Source organism: Echinops telfairi, unplaced genomic scaffold (assembly GCF_000313985.2).
Source record: "Echinops telfairi isolate 266 unplaced genomic scaffold, ASM31398v2 ScPeMD7_7429;HRSCAF=8467, whole genome shotgun sequence".
NCBI lineage: Eukaryota > Metazoa > Chordata > Mammalia > Afrosoricida > Tenrecidae > Echinops > Echinops telfairi.
Window position 1 is genome coordinate 1,816,029 of NW_022111329.1, and position 14,558 is coordinate 1,830,586.

A 14,558-nucleotide genomic window follows, 5' to 3' on the forward strand; every position below is an offset into this window, starting at 1 on the left:
TCATCATCATTCTCAAAACATTTGCTTTCTACTTGAGCCCTTGGTATCAGCTCCTCAGTTTTCCCCCTCCCTCCCCACTAGAGGAAAATTGTATGTTTCATCGTTGCTACACTGCACCCTGACTGGCTCGTTCTCTTCCCCGCAGCCCTTCTGCAAGGGGATGTCCAATTTCCCTCAAATGGGCCCTTTGTCTCCACTCCACACTCCCCTTCATTCACAATGCTATGATTTTTTTTTTTGTTTTGGTCTTTGATGCCTGATACCTGCTCCCTTCGATGCCTTGTGATCTCACAGGCTGGTGTGCGTTTTCCATGTGGGCTTTGTTGTTTCTCAGTTAGATGACCCCTTGTTTATTTTCCAGCCTATAGGACCCCAGATTCTATATCGTTTGACAGCCAGGCACCATCAGCTTTCTTCACCACTTTTGCTTATGCACCTGCTTTGTCCTCAGCAATTGCGTCGGGACAGATTGGCGTGCTTCTTCCATGTGGGTTTTGTTGTTTCTCAGCTAGATGGCTGCTTGTTTATCTTCAGACCCCCTTAAGTCCCACTCTTCATTTACCCATCCCTTCAGGTGCCCTGGTCCTAAGCTTCAAGTGTTTATTTTCTTTTTGCCATTTATCTCCCATATGGTTTATTTCTGTGCTTTAGGCAGTTTATTACTGTTGTTAGTTGCCATAAGAGTCAGTGTGGACGCAGGGAAATGTCCCATTTTAGGCCATCCTCATAATTCATTGTTGTAGCCACCATGTTAATCCACTTCATGGATAGCCTTTATTTACATGGATCTTGTAATTACCGCACATGATTCTTTTCCACCTGGTGATTATGTGCCACATATAAGCAAGATACAATCTCATCATCCTTGTAAGGAGCATTCTGGCTCTTTGAATTCTAAAATGGATCTACTCACTCGTGTGGCATTGTGCGGTATATCCAATGTTCTTTGTCAATGCCAGAGTTTAAATGATCAATTCTCCAGGTACAATTACATAATGTGCATAGTCTGGTACCAAATCAAAATGCAAATCCCTTTGTTAAAAAATTATTAAGCCCTTTAAAACAGTGACAGTAGAATATTAAATTAAGGGTTTCATATGACAGCAAAGGAACTTTAGTGGTAAAGTGGTTAAGCACTTGGCTGCTAACCAAAAGGCTGGTGGTTAGAACCCACAAGCTGCTTCACAGAAGAATGATGTGACAGTCTGCTGTTGTAAAAATGCAGCCTTCAAAACTACATGAACAGCTCTACTCTGTCTTATAGGGGCAGAATCAACTCAAGGGCAGCGAGACCAGTGACTGCAGCAAAGACTGAGCATCCAGACCCCAATCCTGGCTCCATTTATTGGAACTTTATCTTCATGGTTGTGGTGTCCTTTTATCTTCAGCAAACAAAGCCTTTAGAACATACTTGGTACTTTGTGAGATTCCATATTTGTGAAATTTTATTAACAAATTTTATTAATTACTCAACAAATTCTATTAAAAAAAGTAAGAGGCATTGGTAGGTCAATGATAGAATTCTTGTATTCTGTAAAGCAGATCAAGGTTTGATTCTTGGTCAATGTACCCTCATGCACAGCCTCCTGTCTTTCTTTGGAGGCATGCATGTTGCTATGACACTGATTAGGTTTTAGCAGGGAATCTCAGATATAAGACAGAAGACAAAGTAAAGACCTGGTTTTGCCATGAATTGGGGGTTGGCACCACAGCAGATAACACAGAGAAAAGTGACTCCTCTAATACTTTGATGATGGTTTTATTTTTGAAAATTTGGTTTATCTTCTGAAATGCCTTCATTGTATAAAGTATCTGCATATATGTGCTTAAATTAAAGAATACATTATATTATGTTTCAGACTAGTAAGTAAGTATGTACCATGGTTAGGGCTCTACTAGATGAGACACTGTCTTCCTCCCCTGACAATGCTTTCTGCAGTATCTCTTATATTCTTACTGATTGTGTCCTTTGGGCCCCTCTGCTGGACATGGCCATTTCTTGTAGGCACTTGCACTATATCTGACTATTGCCATTGTTGCTAGTTATCATTGAATTGGCTTAGACTCATGGTGTATTTTAGAACCAAGCATTGCTCAGACCTGCACCATTTTCACGATAATCTATTTTCACTGACCCTCAATTTTACCAACCATGATATCTACCTGGTTCTACTAAACGTGTCACATTTGTCCATCACAATCTCCCACCAGTTCCTTGACATGCTACCTGACTACCTACTGACAGGCACTTCAGGCACTCAAGAAGGTGACATTCTATGAAGAGGTAGGAAAGAAGATCCAACTTCTTCGTTTTAAATTCACTTTGGAAACATTGAAACTGGTCAATTCATGCCTTCATATTTTAGATTGCCTGGCAACATGGCCTTTGTAGTTTTATTTTTTTACCTGAACACTCTACACCCTCAGAAAATTCAAATGCGCATTATAGTTTGGAGACATGTCTTTATCACACAATGTTAGAACTTACTACCAATGGTAAGTTTTCTCACTGGCCCTTTCCTAAGAGTCCTTTCTTATAAAACTTTTAAATCCCTCTTGGAAGAGATTTTTTTCTGGAAGGTCATGGGCCACTGGTTTGATCTTGAATCCTTGCTTAGCTTGAAACACACTGACTAAACCCTCCTTGTTGCTTCATCTACCTCAACTCTGTGACTATCTCAAAATGTATATAGATATATAGCTACATACTGTGATTTCTCTCAATTTAGAATGAAATTTATTTAGAGTATATTAGAGAACCAATGATTCATTTAATACCGGAGAGAACTGTTTGTATTGTAATTAACCAAATGTACTTAAAATGATTTAAAAATTCCAAGTTCTATGTATTTATCAGTGTAAATGTGTATGCATATTTGTCTTACCTTGGTGAGTCTTACTGGCCAGAGTAAGAGGAAACAGCAAATCATGGTATCTTCAATTGATGCAAGTCATGGCATTTTTAATTGTCCCGTATGCATGTGAAAGTTGGACATTGAATAAGAAAGGCCAAGGAAGAATCAATGCATATGAATTGTGGACCTGGTGAAGAATATTGAGGGAACCCTGGAGTGCCTAAAAGACATAGAAATCTGTCTTGGAAGAAGTACACCCAGAGTGCTCCTTTGAGGCAAGGATGGCAAGATTTGGTCTTACATACTTTGGGCATGTTGTCAAGAAAGACTACTACTTGGAGAAGGACATCATGCTTGGTAAAGTAGAAGAGCGGCAAAAAAAGAGGAAAGGCCTCTAGGAAATGGACTGGAAAAATGGCTACAATAGGCTCAGGCATAGGAACAATTGTGACAATGGTGCAGGAGCAGGCAGAGTTTGGTTCTGTTGTGCCCAGGGTCACTGTGGGTGGGAACTGAGTCGATGGTACCTAATAACAACAACATACCTGTAGATGTGATCCCATTTGGGAACAGACCTTCCTTTGTTATGTTATTGAGGGTATATCAATGTGGGGAGTGTCATAAAGCAATCGCTTATAGAGATATAAAAAGGCAGATTTTGCACAGAAGAATGGGCACACAGAAAGGGGCGGATAGATGCCACACCACAAGAAAATTGTCAAGGAGCAGAGGAACAGAAGCTGAAAACGATCTTGTCTTTCAATGACCCTCTATTTTACTAACATGTTCAAAGCACACGAGACAAAATCTCATCATCCTTGCTTCTAAGCATCATTTGCCCAGGACGTGTTTGCTCTACTGGCAGCCCATGGTGCTTTTAAGATTCTTTGCCAACACCATCATTTCAATGCATCCGTTCCTCGGAGGGCTTCCTGAGTTATTATCCAGCTTTCACATACACACGAGACAATTGAGAAGAACATAGCTTGATTTAGGTCTCTTTAGTTCTCAAGGTGACATATTTGCATTTTGATACTTTTGCTGCTCCCATGGGATCCAAGTAAAATGAAATTCTGGACCACCTTAATCTTCTCTCCTTTTCTCATGATGCTGCTTATTGATTTATTTGTGAGAATTGTTGTTTTGCAATCCATACTGAAGGCTGCGGTCTTTGATTTTCATCAATAAGTGTTTCAAGTTGTGTTCACTTTCAGCCAGCTTATCACAGATTGTGAATGGGCCGTCTTCCAATCCTATGCCATATTCTTCTTTATTTGTCCAGCTTCTGTAGTTATTTGCTTCGCATACAGATTGAGTCAGTACAATGAAAGGATGCAACGCTGACACACTCCTCTCCTGGTTTTAAGCCAGGCAGTCTCCCTTGTTCTGTTCTTGATCTAGTACAGTTTTCACAGGAGCACAATTTAGTGTTCTGGTATCCATCATTGACAACGTTATCCATAATTTGTTATGATCTGCACACTTAAATGACTTTGCATATTCAATAAAGCATAAGTGAACATTGGCAAGTATAAATATACCTTTAACATATTATCTAGGGTAGAAAGTTTATAGTGGATATAGGGGAAGCAGCTCCCTGAGGGTTTGAAATTTCACTCGCTCATGTCATTCATTAACTGGAAAACACTGTGCAGGTTATTTAATAGCCAAAGAGTAGCTGAGATGTGGAGGGGTAGAACAGGGACCATCTACCCTCAGAGTAGGGTCTTGTCTTAGTCTCCCAGGGATGCCATAGTAAAATACTAAAAAGAGCATGGATGAGCAGTAAAGGAGGTTTTTCTGTGTTGTTTTAATAGTTTTTCTTGCACTTAATCCATGTATCACACAATTCAATAGTTTCAGTCATATCAAGAATCTCTCTTACCCCCATGATTAAATCACTTTTTGAATGAGTTGTATAATCCCCCTCAGTTCTAGTGCTCCCACGCCCAAAAGGAGGCTTTTCACTTTATTTGTAAGTACTGTGTAAGCATGTTGGGTTGATCTCAGCATACTGCATAGCCTAGGACATCTGGAAGAATCAAGCTTCCAGAAATACCTGCTCTGAGGTAAGGAAGTGGTAATTCTTGTTATAAGGAAAAGTCTCTTGTATCTGAATTATTTACGTTCAGAGTTTTCTTGGGTTTCTTCTGAAAACTGGTGCCTGTAACTTGTTCTCCTGTGCAATGGAGGCTCAAAACTACCAGACATTGCCTGCTAAGTTTTTCTTTCATGAGTAAAGCCTCTTTTTATTTGGATAAAGTGATCTCATGATATGAACCAATAATAAAAAAATATTATGAGAGGAACAAACAGGATGTGGACTCAGATTTTCCAGAGGTCCTGATGAGATCTTGTCTTTCTTTTTGAATCAGAGAATAATTAGAAACATAGAATGTGTCATTTTTTCTTGTCTATGTTTAAAATAGAACTCTGTTAATTAACTTTTATTTTAAATTCTTTTGAAAGAGAAAATGGATTCAATCTCTGCTTGGATGATGCAATTATTAAAGGTCAGATACTTTAATAAAGAATTTGATGGTTTGAACCTACAGCAAAAAAAGTCTGACAATCTGCTTCCATATAGAGTCCAGCTTAGGAAACCCTGTTGGATTGTTCTCCTCTGTTCCAGAGGGTTCTGATGAGCTGAAATTGACTCAGCAACATCCAACTACAGTATTCATTTATTCATATATTAATTAAATGGATGCTTATTGAACATGTAACATGTGGAAGGACTGAAATTAACATTGAGTTTCTGTCACAGATTACTGCCCGAGATGTTTTATATATTGTGCTTCATTTATTCTACATGACAATCTTTTGTTGTTTTGAGAGGAACATTATACCATTTGACACGTGAAGAAAACAGGCTCAGAAACTTAAGTGACTTGCCAAAGGATATTCAGCTGGCAAGTATTGGGCCTGGAATGTAAGACCAGGGCCGTTGTTCTTCCTACATTAGCAGTGATTCTTCTTTTTGAAATGGTCATTTTATTTCTCTTTAATTGCCTTATTGTTGGAGAAAATAGACTATTTAGTATTTATTCTTTGAATTCATTGAGGTCTTCTCTGTGACTTAGTGTACATACAATTTTATAGATCTATAGTGACGGCTGCATATTCTATGCTAGTACAGTGTTATGTTTATTTATTAAATCAAGGTTGTAAATTTACTTTTTGGAGTATTCTATATCCTTACTAGCCATTGATCTTCTCAGCTACCAGTTTCAGTTAAAGGTTGTTAAAAATGCCCACAATGACATTGGGCCTCCATTCAAATACTCCCTCAATGCAAGAACACTTTGTTCTATTAAACTGGCATTTCATGATGCTCACCTTCCTGACATGGTCACTGAAGACAAAGTGGGTGCATAAGCAAATGTAGTGAAGAAAGCTGATGCTATCCAGCTATCAAAAGATATAGTGTCTGGGGTCTTAATGGCTTGAAGACAAACAATCAGCCATCTAGCTTGGAAGCAACAGAGCCCACATGTTGGATGCACACCAGCTCATGTTATCACAAGGTGTCGAAGGGTTCAGGCATCAGGCATCAAAGAACAAAAAATCTTATCATTGTGAATGAGGGTGAGTGCAGATTGGGTACCCAAATCCCATCTGTAGACAACTAGACATTCCCTTACACAAGGGACGTGGGGAGGATATGAGCCACTCAGGATGCAGTATGGCAACGATGAAACATACAACCTTCCTCTAATTCTTAAATGCTTCCTACCCCCACTATCATGATCCTAATTCTACCTTACAAATCCAGCTAGACCAGAGGATGTACACTGGTACCGATGAGAACTGGAAACACGGGGAATCCAGGACAGATGATCCCTTCAGGGCCAGTGGTGAGAGTGGCAATATCGGGAGGGTGGAGTGATGGTGGGGTAGAAAGGGGGAACTGATTACAAGGATCTACATATAACCTCCTCCCTGGGGGATGGACAACAGAAAAGTGGGTAAAGGGAGATGTCAGACAGTGTAAGATATGACAAAATAATAATAATTTATAAATTATCAAGGGTTCATGAGGGAGGGGGGAAAAGGGAGGGAGGGGGAAAATGAGGAGCTGATACCAAGGGCTCAAGTGGAAAGAAAATGTTTTGAGAATGATGATGGCAACAAATGTGCTTGACACAATGGAAGGATGTATGGATTATGATAAGAGTTGTATGAGCTCCCAATAAAATGATTTTTTTAAATGCCCACCATAATTACATATTTGCCAAATCCTTCTTTCATTCTCCAGATTTGTTTCTTCCTATCTCTGTGTGGTAGTCACCTAATCTGATGTCAATTTAAGGACTGAGAGTGTACGGGTGGAGTCTAGGCTGTCAATCTGGAGATAGCCAATGAGACTTCTGCGGGAATTCTCTCCTGAGAATTCTGGGAAATCGGGTACTTCCTGGGAGGCATTGCAGAAAACAAGCCACATGGAAACAGCCAGACCTCAGAAGCTGGAGAAGCCACAGAGAGACCCCTGCCAGCGCTGAAATGTTTCCAATGACACTGGATCCAAAGACTTTCTACCCACTGGTCTGTGATCTTCTCGATTCGGCATCATTGCATGTGTTTTGTGAGTCTGAAGAGGACTTAATAAATTGATATAGGAAATATGGGCTAATATCAGACTTATGAACTTGATCTGGACTGGGCTGGAATGTTTTCTCAATGTTCAATTGCCCTTTTATATAAATCTCTTTCTTATACATGTATGTGTGTCCATGGATTTGTTTCTCTAGTCTACCCAGACAAATATATTATGGAATCAGAAGTGGGGTCTCTTGAGCTGAGGACTGTCAGACCCTGTCACCTGACTGACTGTTGGTGACCTACTTACTGTTTGCTGCCTGTGTCTGGTTAGCCTGAACTGCTCCACAGAGGACTACCCCGCGGCCCTCAAGACTTGAAGGACTGCCAGTGTACTAGCTGTCTCATGGAAGTGAGTTGCACTGAGCCATTTGTAGTGCTTTATAGATTAATTAACTGTTTATATCTTTTGTATCTATCTATCTATATAAATATATACAAAATTATTAGTATCCTGGTTTTGTTTCTCTAGAGAACCCTGTCTAACACATTGATACCAGGAGTGGGGTAGTCTTCCGTGAAGCAGTTCAGGCTATCCAGCCACAGGCAGCAAACAGCAAGCAGGTTACCAACAGTCAGCCAGATGACAGGGTCTGACAGTCCTCAGCTCAAGAGATGTACCTTCCAGTAGCGTGGTGAAGCAGGTCTTGAAGGAACCTCAAGTAACAGCGACACAGTACACGGGTAGGCCACACACTCGTCTGATGTTCAAAGAGCAAGAGAGAGAGAGAGAGGCGAGGCTCCCTGAGCTATTTTTTTTTTTTATATGAAGAGTTCTTTTTATTTTTATTTTATTTTATTTTTTTCTTTCTTTTTTTAATTTTATATATTTTTAAATTTTTTTTAACATTTTATTAGGGGCTCATACAACTGCTATCCCAATCCATACACACATCAATTGTGTAAAGCGCATTTGTACATCGTTTCTCAAAACATTTTCTCTCCATTTAAACCCCCGACATTAGGTCCTCATTTTTCCCCTCCCTCCCCGCTCCCCCATCCCGCATGAGCCCTTGATAGTTTATAAATGGGTATTTTGTCATATCTTGCCCTGTCCGACGTCTCCCTTCATCCACTTTTCGGTTGTCTGTCCCCCAGGGAGGAGGTCACACACAGTTCCATGTAATCGGTTCCCTCTTTCCTACCCATTCTCCCTTTACCCTCCCTGTTTTGCCACTCACACCACTGGTCCTATAGGGCTCATCCATCCTGGATTCCCTGTATTTTCAGTTCCTATCAGTACCAGTGTACCTCCTCTGGTCTAGCCAGACTTGCAAGATTGAATTCGAGTCATGGTAGTGGGAGCGGGGAGGAAACATTTAGGAACTAGAGGAAAGTTGTATTTCTCATCATTGTTACATCGCACCCTGACTGGCTCATCTCCTCCCCAAGACCCCTCTGCAAGGGGATCTCCAGTGGCCTACTAATGGGCTTTGGATCTCCACTCCGCACTCCCCCCATCATTCACTATGGTAAGATTTTTTGTTCTGATGATGCCTTACACCTGATCCCTTCGACACCTCGTGGTTGCATAGGCTGGTGTGCTTCTTCCATGTGGGCTTTGTTGCTTCTGAGTTTGATGGCCACTTGATTACCTTCAAGCCTATAAGACCCCAGACGCTATACTTTTTGAGAGCCGGGCACCATCAGCTTTCTTCGCCACATTTGCTTATGCACCCATTTGTCTTCAGTGACCCGTTCGACACCCCGTGATCACACAGGTTGATATGTTGTTCCATGTGGGCTTTGTTGCTTCTGAGCTAGATGGCCGCTTGTTTACCTTCAAGCTTTTAAGACCCCTCCCTGAGCTATTTATCTCTCCACCCTACAACCAATCTCAACATTGGCCATGTTGGCACAACAAACCCACCTATCACACTCTGTCTGTTATGCTGTTGTTAAATATATATGTTTTACATCTATTTGGCTTTGCATATATGTGTTATACTATTAGTTTCACATATAAGGGGGATTAAAAAATCATGGACAAATTCAATTATTTTTGTTGTTTTTTTAGTTTATTAAACTGGGAGTTAATACATATATCATTTCATAGTTCAATCATGTCAAGCAGAATTACACAGTTGCTACCACAATCAGTTTCCAAACATTCTTTTTCTTCCTGGACTCCTTGACATCATCTCCCTTTTACTCCACCACTACCACTGTATGCCCCCCACCCCACCATCGCCAAACCCTTATTCTATTTGCTGTCCCTATAGGTTTATCAATCCTGGGTTTCATACACCAAAAAACATATAACACAACTTCAAGAGGGTGAGCCCAATGACAGAACACCTCTGAGATAAACCCCAAAATGAAAAAACAAAACAAACATACAGAAAATGCTGAAAAGCAGATCAGGTTCAGCATGCATCAGAGGAGTGATCAACTGACAAAGTTTTAACTGTCCAAGTCAGGTTTATCCCTTTGATTTTCTGTATTCATTCCTCCAATGCACTCTGTTTAGGAACCGCTTTCCTCCCAACCCTCAATTATGGATAGAGGGAGTTCACTGGAGGCTTATTTCCTATGTCATTCCCACAAATGTATCTTGGATACCCATTGTCATTCATAGCCTTCTGCAAACCAAATTCTCATAATTTAGGTTCTTATACTAATTCCTCCTTTAACTTTGGAGTATATGATTTACAATCCTTTGGTGACTGCTGATGGTGTGCTTTCTCCATATGGACTTACTTGACATCTCACTTAGATGGTTACTTGTTTGGAGGCAAACCTTTAAGACCCCAGACACTTTTTATCTAATAGCTGGTCACTATCTAATTTCTTCCTCACATTTTGCTGTAACACCCATATCTTTGTGTTCCCTTCCTGAGGGTGAGTATTGAACAAGGCCACAATGTAAGACAGTGGTTCTCAGCCTTCCTAATGCCATGACCCTTTGATACAGTTCCTTGTGTTGTGGTGACCCCCAACCATGAAATTATTTTTGTTGCTACTTCATAACTCTAATTTTGCTACTGTTATGAATCATAATGTAAATATTTGATATGTAGGATGTATTTTCATTGTTACACATGGAACATAATTAAAGCATAGTGATTAATCACAAAACAAAATGTAATTATATATTGTGAAATATTTATCTGTTTTCCGATGGTCTTAGGCAACCCCTGTGAGAGGATCGTTTGATCCCCAAAGGGGTTGTGACCCACTGGTTGAGAACCACTCATGTGGTTCTCACTAATTATCTTTTCAATCTGTTTTCCACCAACTTTTTGAAGCCCCTTTGTAAGTTTATGATTTTTATATATCCCACATAGATTTTTCTATTCATTATTTTGTGGGTTCATTATTTTTTTAATGTTTTTTTGTCTTTAATGATATTTTATCTAACCTTAATATTGATCTAAAACTTTGCTTTGGCTAGATATTTGCTACACACACACAAATGTTCTTTCCTGCTTTGTCTTCCTGTGTGATTTTGTTTTAGGCTTGGATGCTTTAGCCAGTACAGATTTTTATTCATCATGGGCACAAAACGATGTGGTCTCTCACTAGACAGGTTAATTGTGAGCAGTGATGAGGTTGGACCTATTTTTTTGCCACTTTATTTTGTTTCCATTCTTTCATTTTCTTTTTCATTTTTTTTCTCTTCTTGCAACTTAATGAATGAATTTTGCTGCATTCCCTTTTCAATCCCCTCATCCTTTGGAATCTAAAGATTGCATTTCCAGTTTTCAGACATTTCAACGTACATATTTAACAATATGTCAGTCTATTGTACTGTGGTGACTAGTACATTACTGTGATGCTGGAAGTTATGTCACCAATATTTCAATCAATAATATGGTCATCCATAGTAGATAGGTTTTAGTGGATCTTCCAGACTAAGACAGACTAGGTAAAGTTCTGGCAGTCTCTTTTCAAGTATTAGTCAATGAAAACCCCATGAATCACAAGATATATTCTTATATTGTGCTGGAAGATGAGCCTCCTCTTTAGCAAGAAATTCCAAATACACAGTAGCCACAACAATGGACGCCATGATGGCAAAGATATCACAGACCTGGCAACAATTTGTTTGGCTTCCAAGAATTGAAGTTGGTGTTGTGACAACTAACAACCTAAAGCAACATAACAGCAGTTGGTATTCTTACACTACAATTAGCATATTATTAGCATCTACCACTGACACTAACGAAAATACCTGATTACTATGCAGCAGTACAGAGCTTTTCCTGTTCCTGTGTAAGCACCAATAACCAGAATTTCCTTGGATACTAGGCTCTGGTGAAAGAAGTCTGAGAATTATTCTATTCACTTAAGAAATCTAGTGTCAAAGTGGCATAGCAGTTAAACACATGACTGCTAATGGAAAAGTCATTAGTTTGAACTCCCCAATTGCTCCCATAAAGATTTACAGAAACTCTATGGGGAAGTTTTACTCTGCTTAAAAGGTTGCTATGAGACAGAATCAACTCAATGGTAGTGGTGTTATTTTTTTATAATTATGCTGATTTCATAATCAGAGAAGTTGGACTATAAGAAGAACTTGGCATCAGAATAAGAGGAAGGCCTTTTCTCTCCACCCTAGAGTAGGTCCAGTAATTGATGAAACTCATGACAGTGGGTGGAGCCTGTCTTGCCCCTCCTCTTTTCTAGGATGCACTATATACTTGACTGTGACTTTCAAGGAAATTTGTTTGCCGTTTGCTGAGTTTTTGGAAGTTAATTTCTAACTTCTTTTACTGATGAACAAGAAAAGTATTGTACCTTTAAAAATACACCAAATGAATTGAATTCATAATTTAAAAAACCGTTTTCCTTGTCAGTCATTGTCTGATATGCTTAGCTTAGATGTGCAGCTTAATAGGATATGATATTGTGTTCCTAGAACACAACCAAAGACCTGGTGTACAGAGGACGTATGAGGGGTGGTGCTAGCAGACAGATGTCTATGGAATGATTCACATCCTCTTTCAAGTGATGGGGATGGAGGCCTGCTTCATTAAGAAGCTGGGAGTGAGGTGGGGGTGGAGAGAACATTTAACAACATGGGGACCAGTCAGGGGAATCCCCTTATTTCAGTTTTTACATGTGAGGAACCCTAGAGCAGCCAGTTGAGGCTCTCTAGTTTAATAAATATCATGGAACGAGTCTTAAGAAGACTCTACATAAGTGTTAATAGGGATTTTACCAGCTTATTTTGGTGCAGTTTCCAGTTTCTTAAAATGTTTAGGTTATCTTTTCTACCTTCCCCAAATCCTAATTCGTGTAGAATCATTAGTGTTGAACCATTGCTTTCTCATGTCTCAATTCCTTGTATATGCATTCTTTTCAGATGTATTAAACAAACAAACAAAATACCTTTAAAAAAAAAAAGAATAAGAGGAAGGCTTATAGCAACCTGTAATATGCAGATGACATGACCTTGCTTGCTGAAAGTGATGAGGACTTGATGCACTTGTTGAAGAGGATCAAAGATTGCAGTCTTCAGGATAGATAATGACAAAATGTATAGAAGACCAACATCCTTGCAATTGAACCAATAGTAACATCATGATAAATGGAGAAAAAAATGAGGTTGCCAAGGATTTTATCTTGCTTGACTCTACAATCAATCTTTAGAGTATTAAAATGCAAGGATGTTACTTTGAGGACTAAGATGTCCCTCACCCAAGCCATAGCATTTACAATTCAACGGCCTCGCATGCACGTGAAAGTTGAACATTGAATACAGAAGACCAAAAAATAATTGATGGATTTTAATTATGGTACTGCAACAGAATATTGAAAGTACCATGGATTTCCACAAGACAAACAGATTTATCTTGGAGGGACAGCTAGAATGTTCCTTATAGGCAAGGATGTGAAAGACTTCACTTAAAGTACTTTGGACATGTCAGGAGGGATTGCCCATGGAGAAGAACATCATGCTTTGGAAAGTGGACAGGCAGCATAAAAGAGGAAAACCCTCAATGAGATGGATTGACACGGTGGCTGCTACAATAGGCTCAGGCATAGGAACAATTGTGAGGATGGTGCAGGACTGTGCAGTGCAGGACAAACATTCTGTCATACATAGGCTCGTTATGGTTCAGAACTGACTCACTGATGACTAACCGCAATACTGCATATGCTAGGCATAGCTTTCACAGGTATGTCTCTATCAATGAATTGGAGGAAGCATAGATCTTTGATCATCATTTTTATACTTTTATGTCATACCTGAAATGTGAAAGCATCAGAACACATCTGAGATTTCACTGGAAACTAACAATAGCAACTATTGATCAAGAGAATTTCAGAATACTAATGGCTATTAGCCAGGATACTTGGTGGTGCTGCCAGGAAATTATTGTGCTATAACCTCAAGGTTGGAAGTTCAAATTTACCAACCACTCCTCAGAAGAAATTTGAGACTGTAAAGTTTGATGACTCAGAAATTTTCTTTCTGTTCTCTGTGAGTGGTAATTGACTTGATAGCAGTGGATTTTTTGGAGAGTAGTGACTGTTACCAGAGTTGTTTTGGTAGGTGCTTAACAATTGACTCTCCAAAATCAAACAACCTTGATTTGTGGTGTTTGACAAGTTTCCTGGTACAAATTAAAAGTCATTGAGTGACTTCATTGTCCATGGAGTCAGGAAGTGATGCATACAGTTGTCTCCAGCATACCACTGGATTACACTGTGCAGGTACCACAAATAACACATTAATATTTTTATTTTAATGATTACATATACCCTTGAAACTAGATTTTTAAAGTTCAGAAAATAATCTGTCTAAAAGAATGCTTACTAGGCAATCAATAACCACAAACTTGAAGTCTTAGGCTTGAGAATTGACAAGTCAAGACAGTTAAGAGTTGCAGGAGGAATCAGATCTGAGAGAAGAGTATGAAACTTGTTGATGAGTTTCTTTATCTGAAGCCAGTAGAGATGAGTGATTCCTATTCTTCTTAGTTGCTGTCCAATTGAATCTGCCCCAACGTGTGTGCTAGAGAAGAACTGTCTTCCACAGAATTTTTAAGGGCTTATTTTTCAGAAATAGACTACCCAATGTTTCTTCAGAGGCATCTCCGAGTGGTCTTGAATCTCCAACCACTCATTAACAGTTGAGTTCATTAACTGTTTTCA